The sequence below is a fragment of the Clinocottus analis genome, unplaced genomic scaffold, assembly GCF_023055335.1.
Source record: "Clinocottus analis isolate CAN_PGR_092001 unplaced genomic scaffold, fCliAna1.0.p SCAF_6, whole genome shotgun sequence".
In the NCBI taxonomy this organism is placed as follows: domain Eukaryota; kingdom Metazoa; phylum Chordata; class Actinopteri; order Perciformes; family Cottidae; genus Clinocottus; species Clinocottus analis.
This window is the reverse complement of record NW_027176218.1, coordinates 13,981,814-13,993,381: the sequence shown is the minus strand read 5'-3', so window position 1 is coordinate 13,993,381 and position 11,568 is coordinate 13,981,814. Positions and strand designations below refer to the sequence as shown.

General features: G+C 37.6%; 1 protein-coding gene across 3 annotated transcripts in view; it reads left to right on the top strand.

The window, feature by feature from the left end:
• Nucleotides 1-250: 250 nt before the first annotated feature.
• The window catches only part of LOC137804304 (leucine-rich repeat-containing protein 4C-like), a 138,323-nt gene continuing 127,005 nt past the window's right edge, over nucleotides 251-11,568 (top strand). For all 3 annotated transcript variants that reach the window (XM_068603456.1, XM_068603453.1, XM_068603457.1), the window contains exon 1: nucleotides 251-790. The gene's annotated coding sequence lies outside the window, so the exon portion shown is untranslated. The remainder of the gene's footprint in view (nucleotides 791-11,568) is intronic.

Sequence of the window (11,568 nt, the reverse complement as noted above, 5' to 3'; positions counted from 1 at the left end):
AAGAAGAGTGAGCAAGGAGGGAGGAGGGCAGAAAGAGAGAGGGGGTGTATGAGAGAGAGGAAGGATGAATCTAATGCGTTGCAGCAGAGAACTGTGACAGACCAGGCATTTATTTGAGTAGAGACTGCTGCTGTAGCAGGAAGGACGCAGCAGCAGCGGCGGCAGCAGCACAGCTCTATCATTCAGAGCTTCCAACACAGCTGGATACGAGGTGGACGCAAAGAGGCGGAGGCACAGGGAATACACACCAACACCTCTACAATGCCACCAGCAATATGATTCCTGGAATACTATGTTGGCTTTTCCAGCTTTGCCTCGCAGCATATCAGTTCCTTTTTCCTCCTGATACTCTTCAGTTCATCTATTCCTCTGTCTTGATTTGAAGGGGTATTTATGCCAAGGGAATGCGTGGCTTGAATGAGAATCAGCACCAGTCTCTCCAGGTCAGACGTTGGTACCGGCAGAAGACTCAAGAGGCATTCTGCACATTATGCAAATCTCCTGAGTAGTCCCTTGTGATCCCTAAGGGTTTTATCACAGGCGCTTGTCTCCTCCAGTGGAAGGAAGTCAGGGGAGTTTTTGGCATTGAGGAGTTCATATGACAACTTGTGCTCCAAATAGGCCTCAGCTTTTCTCTTTTTTCCTATTTCTGTATGTTGAGTTTTTTATTCAATGTGGAGAGGAAGCATAGACTAAGCAACACAATTATCTTTTGCTTCAGTTCCACTGTTGGTTGGTGATTCTTGTGTAATCCTGGGGGAAGACCAGGACTAAGTTGTGAAACACATTGGTGAGTAATAAAACTTTCATCCACACTTTCTGACTGTTGAACAGGCACCTGTTAGATTAGTAAAAAACAATGTGAAGAGTGATGTCATATCTTGTATTAGCCACTGACACTGGATTGCATTTTTCTGAATCTATTTTATTTGAACAAACTATCCTTGCAGCCTCACCTGCAGGAGTTGATGTCTTACAATTACACTACCATAACAGTGAAAGGCTAACTGATGCATGGCAAGGCATCTCTACCAAAATCAACTTGTTGTAATGTTGTTGCTTAGCTACGGTTCCCCTCATCACCAGTAATCATGTTTTCTGTCAGGAATGACATGATTTACTCTGAGTGGACATCAAAAGCATTTATTACTTTGGGTCTGAGAGCTTGTGTTGAACAGTCATGTCCAGTTATGTAAAGGAAACAGATGTTTAGCTTCCTTTAGAGTTCTGCGCATGGTGGAGCACACACAACAGTTTAAATATCTAAAGATATTCAACGGGTTTAATAATATTGCTAAATGCAACAGAGTGCATTGTTTATGTATTGGTGTTGGATAAAAAAAAAGGCAAATTGTTGGAAAAGTTACAGTGTGAACGCTTGGACCTCTGTGTGAGAGATTAACTGCTCGGGTTACAAAATAAATGACTTGTCCCTTCGAGAGATAAACGGCGTCTCAGCTGAAAAACATTGCCTCCATTCCATCTCATTGGTTCATGAAAAAGGCATATGATCCATGTCCAAGCCACTTGACGTCAATCACAGGTCCCTGTATCTTTCTCACTGTTGTCTAATCTAACTAACTGTAATTACACATTACTGAAACTACTAGACTCAGAATCAAGTACACCAAACACTGGTGGCCTGTGTCCTAGAGGACTGGAGTACTGGTGGGTGGGCGGTTCCTATTTACTTCGATCACACTTCTCTATCACCCACAGGCCTGTTGAGATAGGAGGGAGCATGGCCACACATTTAGATTACACCATCATCTGTTTGTAGGCAAGCAAGGCCTCTGAGATGCTGGACAAGTGTCGTACCCCTGAGAGACCATGTGGCGATGAGCTATGTGTCTATAACCCTTGGTGCTACTTGGGGATTCTTGAAGCAGTGAGGTGATGATGAAAGGCTGGTAATTGCTGCTGATTAAGATATTAGAAAAAGCATTTACCCATGCATAATGAAATTATATGCGTCATCAAAATCAGAGGAAACCTACTTCAATTAGTCCGATTGATAAAGTCCTTCCATCAAGGCGGGATCACTTGAAAAAGTGAGCAGAATTTGATTCATTTTCTCGCGCCATTGATAATGAAAGGATGTGTGTTGCATGTCATTCTGGTAAACAACACCATGTCTGCCTCAATTGCATACATAAATGATTGTGGCAGCTCAGCATAATGTTATACTTGTCGCATGGGGGTTACTACTCTCAGTTTGCGCTGTTAAGCCATCAACTAGTATGTCTCCAACGTCATACTCTACACACTATGGCAAAAATAACACAGGATTGCATAATGGGTTTTTTTTTTTATTCTTCTTTTGAACGAAACAAAACTGCACTAAACCAGCAGCCTCGTGGGGAATTCAGCATGCCAGCATTGAACAATAAACTGTCAGCCATTCTTTTGAAGCTTAATCCAGCACAAATCCCACACCAAAAGCACTATTCTCAGTGTCAAGCCTATGTGCGATATAATTTTGAAGACGGAAAACAATAGAAACAGCATCAAAAACAAGTGGGAAAAAGGAGACCTCTATAGAGACACAGCTGTGTTTTACCTATATCTACGGATGTGCACTCATGTTACAACGCTGACAACTTAAAAACAAGTATTTCAAATCTACCTGCTGCAATAATGATGTTTTTAGCTTTAATACTTTCATACGAACCCATCCTAAGTAATGTTTTTTCTCTTTTTAATCATGTACAATGTATTAATTAATCTATCAGAATAGTTTTGAAAAGTTTTAATTGTATTTAAAAACAGATGAAAACAAAGTGAAGCGATCCTCTCTAATTCTATCAATTCATCACAACTCAAACCTTATTTTCATAATTTCATAAGTTATGATAACAATGCAGATGATACATGTTTTCAACTAGAGCTGCATGATTATGTTCTTGTTGAATTATACAATGCCAGAAAAAAACATGTCTACTCCAAAAATATAATCCATGTTACACTAAAACTTAATTTTTATCAACACAAGCTGTGAGTGTATGTTCATTAATATATTAAATGGGACTTTACCTCTTTGCTTTCAGTGATATCCTTATTCTTAAGTACCAAATTGATAAAAAGGTCAATTGTGTATAGGTGGTTAAGTGTGATAAAATCACCCAGCAGACATTTGACCTGAGTTTCATGACATGTGCAGCTCACTTCGTAACTCCTCAGACCTAGACTTGTGGATAATTATGTGTACATCTCAAGGCTGATCTGTTTACTCCACCTGGAGAATGATAAATGTGGCAGGTATTGTATGCTGTCAAGGAGCTGGAGACAGACCTCCTCACTCTTTTTTGCTCTTCCTTGCTGATCATGTGCCTGTTGTAGAGTGAAACAGGTGCAGAGAAGCTTCGGGAGTTTACCCTGGAAGCTTTGAATGACTTGCGTCACTACAAACGGGGAAACATTGAGAAGATGTACAATGTTTGCACTGATCTGTCTCTCTGAATGTTTATAGACACCTTTTAGATTCTAGGGATGGTAATGTCCATATGTCAGTCTTACTGACCTTAGTACTGCAACATTTCTCAACATCTAATTTAAACTGTAACCACAGTTACAGTTTGTAGCCTCCCCCTCCGGCAGATGGTCTAGCACTTTGACTGATGGTTTTGAAATGTGTTTTATTTATTCCAAAACCAACGTGAGAACTTGTGCCTCTTCGGGGGAGTGCCAATACCGTTTCTTTCTCTATTCAAAATTGACCGTAAAGATCGTACCATGCAAATTCCATTTTAACGCTGTTTTCCGCTTTTTAAAATAAAAGCACCTCATCTCAAGCACAGGAAACCAGATACAGTTTATGTTGTTCCCTGATAAAAGACACATATTTCTTCTGGTACCTGTTCCGAAAAAAAGATAACTGATTTATACTGTTGTTAACTTGCTGTCGCTCCAGAGTGCCTATTATATTGTTCTAATAACATTACTTTCAAATAAAAATGTGCAATACACTAGTTTTTCATTAATTATTTAATTTTGCTTATAATGCAATTAATTACAGAAAAACAATGCAATTAATCAGTTAAATGTTTTCATCTTTGCCCAGCTCTACTAGTTATTTAGTTATTGTAGAAAACAAGAGTTAAAAAAGGTCGTCATTGGAAGTTAAGCTTTGTGAATGAAGGTAATCTTAGTATTACATAATTGGCCACTATTGACAGTCTTGGGTTAAGCTTGGCCCGATCCTTAAGTGGAAATAAATTATTTGATTTTATATATATATATATATATATATATATATATATATATATACATATATATATATATATATATATATATATACATATATATATATATAATATATATATATATATAGATATAGATATATATCTATATCTATCTTTATATATATATATATATATATATATATATATATATATATATATATATATATATATATATATATATATATATATATATATATTGTCCTCAGGGGGCCTGTACAACATATGACATCCCCTATCCTTGGACTCTCACATCAGATAAGGAAAAAGACCGTAGTTACACTCAGAGATAAGAGCCTCTGAAATTCCATCCCATAATGATGATGGTGTTGATTACTTGCTGTCATCCTCCTGGAGTAAAAATGTACTATACCCGCAGCAATTTGGTTGGGTCCTGACCCACCAGCAGAATCTCAACCCTGTTGCAATCCTCTAAGTTGGTTCACTTCGACAGACAGACTCTTTTCGCAAGTTGGAAAGATTGCTAATTTAAATACAAAAACAAATTATACATGTTTAGAATATAAACCTATTATGACAGGTCCTCATATGCTAATGCAGAGAAGCCTGAAAAATGTCTCTTCCCCATTCATCTTTTATCCCTGCTGCCATCTGGAGTAGACATTTGAGAGCGTGGGCATGTCAGCACAGGTCAGGTCTTCCTTAATTAGTATTTCATCATAATTACACAGAGACTGCAGACTGATAACTCTATTTCAATTTTGGTAATGTTACAGGTATAGTGACTAAATGAATGGAAATTTCACACATTATATTGGGATTTATCACTTAATGACAGTAATAGCTCATTCTCTGCTGATACAGATATTTTCAAAAGCCAAAGAAATACAAAATGTGGCAGGGAAAGAAACTGTCATCAGATACTAAAACCTAAAACTTCTGTTTATCTTTTGACAGTAGGTTATACACACAGGCTCTAGGGACAATGAGCGCTCAAGCAAGCTTTGAAAAAAAGTCCTGAGAAACATTTAAATGTAGTTTACTTTTGCAATGCAATACAAGCTGACTTGACAAGTGTGTTAAAACGTGGTATGTCTTGTAGAAGATCATCACAATTCCCCTTAGCATAAATTATCCTGTTGATTCAGTCAAAAAAAAAACACATTTAATGGGGCTTGCATATGTCAATTTTATTATTTTCCAATTCTTAATAAGAACTGTGTTTTACTGATTGTCATAGGAACGAACACAAGTGGCTAACCTACACACACAAAGGTAAACAATTGTATACTTGAATTGTATTGGAAATCCAGGTTGTGCCTCAACAATGAAATTCTCTGAGGAGTGCAAAACGCAAAATCCAATGAACATATTCTCCAAAAAAAAGTAAAAGGTTGCACATCCCAGAATTCCAAGTCAAGGACGACACTGTGCTCACATTACACTTGTTTATTTAGCTCATATCACAATAGAGATGTGCTTTCATATTGGTACAGGGCCTTCCACTGATTGTTAATTAAATATTTGACTGAGTGAGTTCATTATTATATTAATGGTCTATTGGCAAGAGTGAACGCAAGTTTACTCGGAAAGAACATTTAAGTGCATGTGGCCATCTCATTTTAGTAACCAGAGTTAAGCACAATCCTGGGAGCGAGTACAATCTGGACAACACTGGCTAAAGCAGGATGAATGCATTGTTAGTGGGAGGAATACATTATCAGCAGATGGAGTTGGGTCGGGCTTTCGTAGTGTCCTAGCACATTAACTCCTCTCATCCTCTTTAAAAGCAGCAGACAGTTTTGTAATGGGAAATGAGCAGAGTCAAGATCCTTGCTTTCTCTGAATATTTCAAACGTATGTGGGAAGTACAAAGTTAATAAAACCCAGAGGTTGGCTACAATTATGGGAATAACACCCAGGTGATTAAAATTCCTAAATTTATTTTTACACTAATTCAGATGTGTTAATTTTGAAAAATACAATAATTGTTTCACTCATGTCTTAAAGTATAATTCACAAATTATGTTTTGGGATTTATGCATTTTCAAGTGTGACACCCACAAATTTGTTGTCACGTGTGTAATATACTTAGTTTTCATGTGCAGGGTCAGGGGTGGCGCTTTACTTTCAACGGCATCTCAATTTACAACTTAGGGTGATAGTGTTTTATCCATGGTCTGTGCGATAACAAATTAACTAGAGCTTAATGATACCAAATGGTGGCATGCCACCGCAGGATTTACAAAACCTCTGGCAACCTCTCACCTCCTGACTTTTGGCACAGTTACTGTTGAGAAATACAGCCCATTCCCTCAACTGCAATGTTAAATTAAGGCCATATATGTTTAGTAGTAATTAATTTGCTTCATTCTGAATTTGGCCTTAAACTGCAAAATAGGTATCCCTTACCTCAGCATTTCAGCAAAGCAGTAACATCTTTATATAAAATACTGTATTTCCATCCTCCCAGGGAACGCAAACATGTGCAATTTTCTAAAAATAAAAGATAAATGTTGCAGTTGAAGTACAGAGATGACATTAACGTAATATTGTAATGCTGTTGACATAATAAAAACTTGTGATGTAAATACCTCCTGATATATATCATATTGATACAGTGGTTGAATGTCACAAGCATTGCCACTTTGTCTTATATGAGGGTCAGACTGTCAACCAACAGCCACCTGTGTACTGTAAGATATTGTAATGAGGCTTAGAAAGTCATTCATTTCTCAGTAGAGGACTGCCAACAGCTTGAAACATATGGAAGGAAAATCGCAAACCAGTGTTGCTGGCAATTCAGCAGTGATTATTAAGGAACACCTGTTTGGCTGGCTGGCAAGACGACTCAGGGTCCTGCTGAATAGCAGCAGGCTAATGAAGGTCTTCTCAGCTTAATTGTTTGGGCTATAAATAGTGACGGATAGAGGAATAGAGTGTGATGCCACTCTCATCCATTTTCTTCCCCCATACATACAATGCATGCACTATTAGAGGACTATTGTTGTGAACAGAGGAGGCAGAGGAGGAAAACATTAGCAATTACAAAAGAGTCATTAACAGCACACTGTAAAATTCAACCAATAATAACAATAAACATCAAAGATGTAAGCTATTGAAATGCTATTATAACAGATATAATTGCATTTGATTATAAAGGTGAAAATCCAATATCAGACTCCAGTGAAGGTCCTATAAAGGTCTTTCTCATTAGCAATTCAAATAATGGCCAGTGATTTTTTTTTTTCCCCTGGCGTTGGTCTAAACAGTCTTCATCCTTCATGTTGCCTTGGCTCTGACAGAACCTCAGTTCATGGTAAATCAAATGCAAAACACATCATTATTCCAACATTACCCGCAACTGTATCTCTGAAATCACGATTTGACAGAAAAATTCGATGGGAATAAAGCAGAATCATTTGATGTTCAGTTAAACAGCTTTTAAAGCGTTTTCATTGCAACCCCTGCTGTTCAGGGGTCACCTTCATTGACTGTGGTTACATGCATTCGAATGACTGGCTTAATCGGACTGAAATCCAATTATCCCTTTCATGTAAACACCTTTGTTTGAATAATTGCTGTCCGACTACGATCCGATTACCACCCCTGGATAACTCGATCCGACTCAGTTGATAATTCGGACATCCCGGCATGTAAATGGTGAATCGGATTAGGAACTGGACTATGCGCCTTTGCCTATGCTCAAGATCCCGCCGCCCCCTCCTTCCCTACCTCCCAGATCGGGACCCGGAAGTTGAAAGAGACGATAAGTTGTCACTGCCGGGAGCCGGCAGGCAGAAACAAACAAAGGTGAAAGTCGGGTTACAAGACGATACTACCTTTGGTGGGTGTCCCCGCTAGCTCCCTGATGTAGCCAGCTACTGCTAGTTCCCTGTTTGCTCTCCACCAGCTCCCCGACAACCACCGAAGGTAGCGGGGTTCTCTCCATTATGAAGAGTGAAGAGGTCGAGCGGAGATGGCTGTATCACCACTAAGATGTAATGAAAACAGCGCCAGCTATCGTATCGGATATGACATGCTTTCGGACAATGATTCGATTTATTTTCTGCCATGTATATTAGGATAATTGCAGTTGCCCCGAAAGAGAGCATAGTCCGAGTAAAGCAAAATTTGAATTAATACCGTCATGTAAACACATTGAGTGATGTTCAAATGCATTTGGTTGGCAGTGTTTTGCTGGTCAAACCAAGAAAAGCATGCTGATAACTAAGTATGACCAGATTAACATCATAGAAATGCTGATTTGAAGAGCCAAACAGAGAAGTAATAAGGCTAACATGTATTTAGTTTCATAAATTACTGTTTTATAGTTTTGAACTTTTTAATTTTGGGGGAAAAAAACAACAACACATTTTCTAAACCACAATAACTTCAAAATTGACTTGGGATCAAAAAGTGCACATTTAGATATCCCTGTTATGAATCCTTTATTATACAGTTTTGCATTATTCATTATTACATGCCCACACTAGACACCAAAGATTTAACAAATAGAGGGCCATGGAGCCTGGCCCCACTTTGAGACACTGAAAAAATACAAATAACAATTAAGAAAATATATAACAGTAATACATCATACACATTTTCGATATGTTTGTTTTTGAAATATGGAATATACCCAGTAATATTTGTAAAATTAAATATCTGTGCAAAATATATGATTTTCCTGCACATCTTCTCAGCCTGTCTGCTGTCTAACCCAGCGCCCAAAACTAGATTCAGTTTGGGGCCAAAATGATTTGGCCCAAAGGTGCTCGTGCTTGTCTGTTGTTCTAGTCTCTTGTTCTTGTTCTCGTCTCTCGTCTCTCATCTTTCGTTATCGTATCTCATGTGTTTTAAGGAAATTAGCGTACGTGTTGGCTCTGTGTGTGTGCTATTAATGCAAACGAGGAGTAACCTAACATGTCCTTATGTGAAAGTGTTAGAACACATGTTAAATATTTAACTACAAAGTAGTATTTTGATACCTTGTTTGCATTGAATAATACTGGGATGTGAAATAAAATAAAATCCACCCGCCACCACTGGATCTGAAAGTATACTATGGAGACATTGATGGGATGTTAAATTGCATTAGGGTGGTCAATCTCAGAGTTGAAGTTAAATAAGATTCACTGCAATTCGAGCAATAAATACAAAAAAGCAAGCGCATGAGGGCCTTAGTAGCATGAATATGCTAATGACACCTCTCCTGTGCTTGAGAGAGAGACATCCTGTATGGCCGACAGTATCAGCAGCAAGCATGAGTATTAAGATAGGGTCTACATCTTGATTGGGGCCAATTTCCAACCGACTAACCAGGAACACGCTCACAAGTATCACCAGTTCACACTTTTTCTGGACAATACATATATATATATATATATATATATATATATATATATATATATATATATATATATATATATATATATATATATATATAAATAAACCAATTCCAGCTTAGAGGGAAGACTTTATAATGGACAAATGGTAAAAGTCTCTTTCTCCTTTCTCTCTTTCTGATCTCGTTGTACTTTTGGTTCTAAAAAAGATTCTATGGAGAACTTGAACAACAGAGGAATAGAGGTAATCATACGATATACATTACTGACATCAGCTGTAACACCAAACTGCTAAAACTCATTCCAAACTGATTGTTAAAACAGACAATGCCAATTGTGAATTCTCAGTTGGATACCTATTTAGGCCAAACTAGCTCTCTCATAAACTGCCTAAAGCAATTTAGCAAATGTGTGTGAACAATGTTGTAATCCTGGTTGGATTTAATCTTTTGTTTCATAGTTTCTCCCCACAATCTCTTTTCGTAGAAGTGGCATTATGTCACGATTGATTGAACTGGGACTACTGTATATAACTATGTATTCAGAGATTAACTGAATTTACAGAATATGGCTATACATGAAAATGTCAACATTAGAGAAAAAAGATAGCCTTCCTAGTTCAACTGTGGGATAATTATTTGGTCCTCTGATGCCCAGTCTGCAGTTTTGTATTTGATAGCCTGCTGTTGCCATTTCATAAAAATTACAGCTTTAAAAAAATATAGATTTTTGGGGGGTTCTTGGTGGATAAGTGTTGCCATATAATGCTCATTGGAGACCTTTATTTAGCCTCTTCTTTTTTCCTCCAATTTGCTCCCTGTTGTTGATTGTCACATACATACGTAATGCCATAGGGTTTCTTCGAGTCAAATCAGTGGGACTGCACACTACGTAGCTGGTTGAGGCAGAGACGATTGCTTAATGTTAGACCTTGAGATGTGAGACCTGGACAAACCAGACTACTGGTTTACTGGTGAGCATGGATGCCTGACCAGTCCTGGCGATTAACTACTACGCAGGCGGGTCTTGCTGCGAAAATCTCTAAAATTCATATAAATGTGTAATTTTGCTTTGCCCATTGGAGAAATTAAAGCACTTAATAGCGCCACCTACTCACATTTCCTCTCAGGTCCCTGTCATTTGGGTGATTGAAGCAACTACTATATTACGCACTAACATTGAATTTAGGAGCAAAAGAAAGATAATGAAATAATGACTCTTTTCCACAGTATTATTCATACTAAAATATGACACACACACACACACACACACAGTGAAGTGACTAAAGGATGCCGCGCCTTCTAATGCTGTTTTGTGTTGGATCTGACCCTGAACATTCTCCGACAATCTTTTTCTCAGGCCGTTGGTGTTGTATTATGCATGCATTTTAAACATGCAGGGTGGTGTGAAGCCAGTCTGCATTTCCTTTGATGTTTCCCACTCTTTTCCTGTCTCCCAATGCAAGTGTATTATTATCCTGTAGGTACAGATACGAGGCATACCCTTAACTGTGTAAATATGTAATACTCGTATGCTGCTGAACAATTCCTGGCAGGAACAACCATGAATGAATAGCAACTAAAATAGATTGTCATTAATAAAAAATAATGCAATCTTAATTTCAATCTTTGGTAATCTGAAAAGGCTGATGCATTTATGAAATATAATATTTTATTCCAAAACATAATATTTTTCCGAAGGCTCTGAAACACTGATCATTAATAATTTGTTGTGTAGTACTCAACCATCGTGATGTAGCTAGACCATGTTTACACATGAGGAAGCTTTCAATCAAGAAAGAAACCTTTTTTTGTAATCTCCAAATTTACTGAATATAAATAGGAAAAGTAAATCTGAAATCAGTTCATTCAAAAGACATACTCGCAAATTGGCTGTTTGCAGGGAGTTAGAGTTCGACTAAAATTAAAATAAATTGCCTCTGCCTCCTCTATAACAGTGGCGTCCTTGGGTTTAAATAGCCCTGAATATTAATTTTAAAAAAAAAAGAATAAATAAGATCA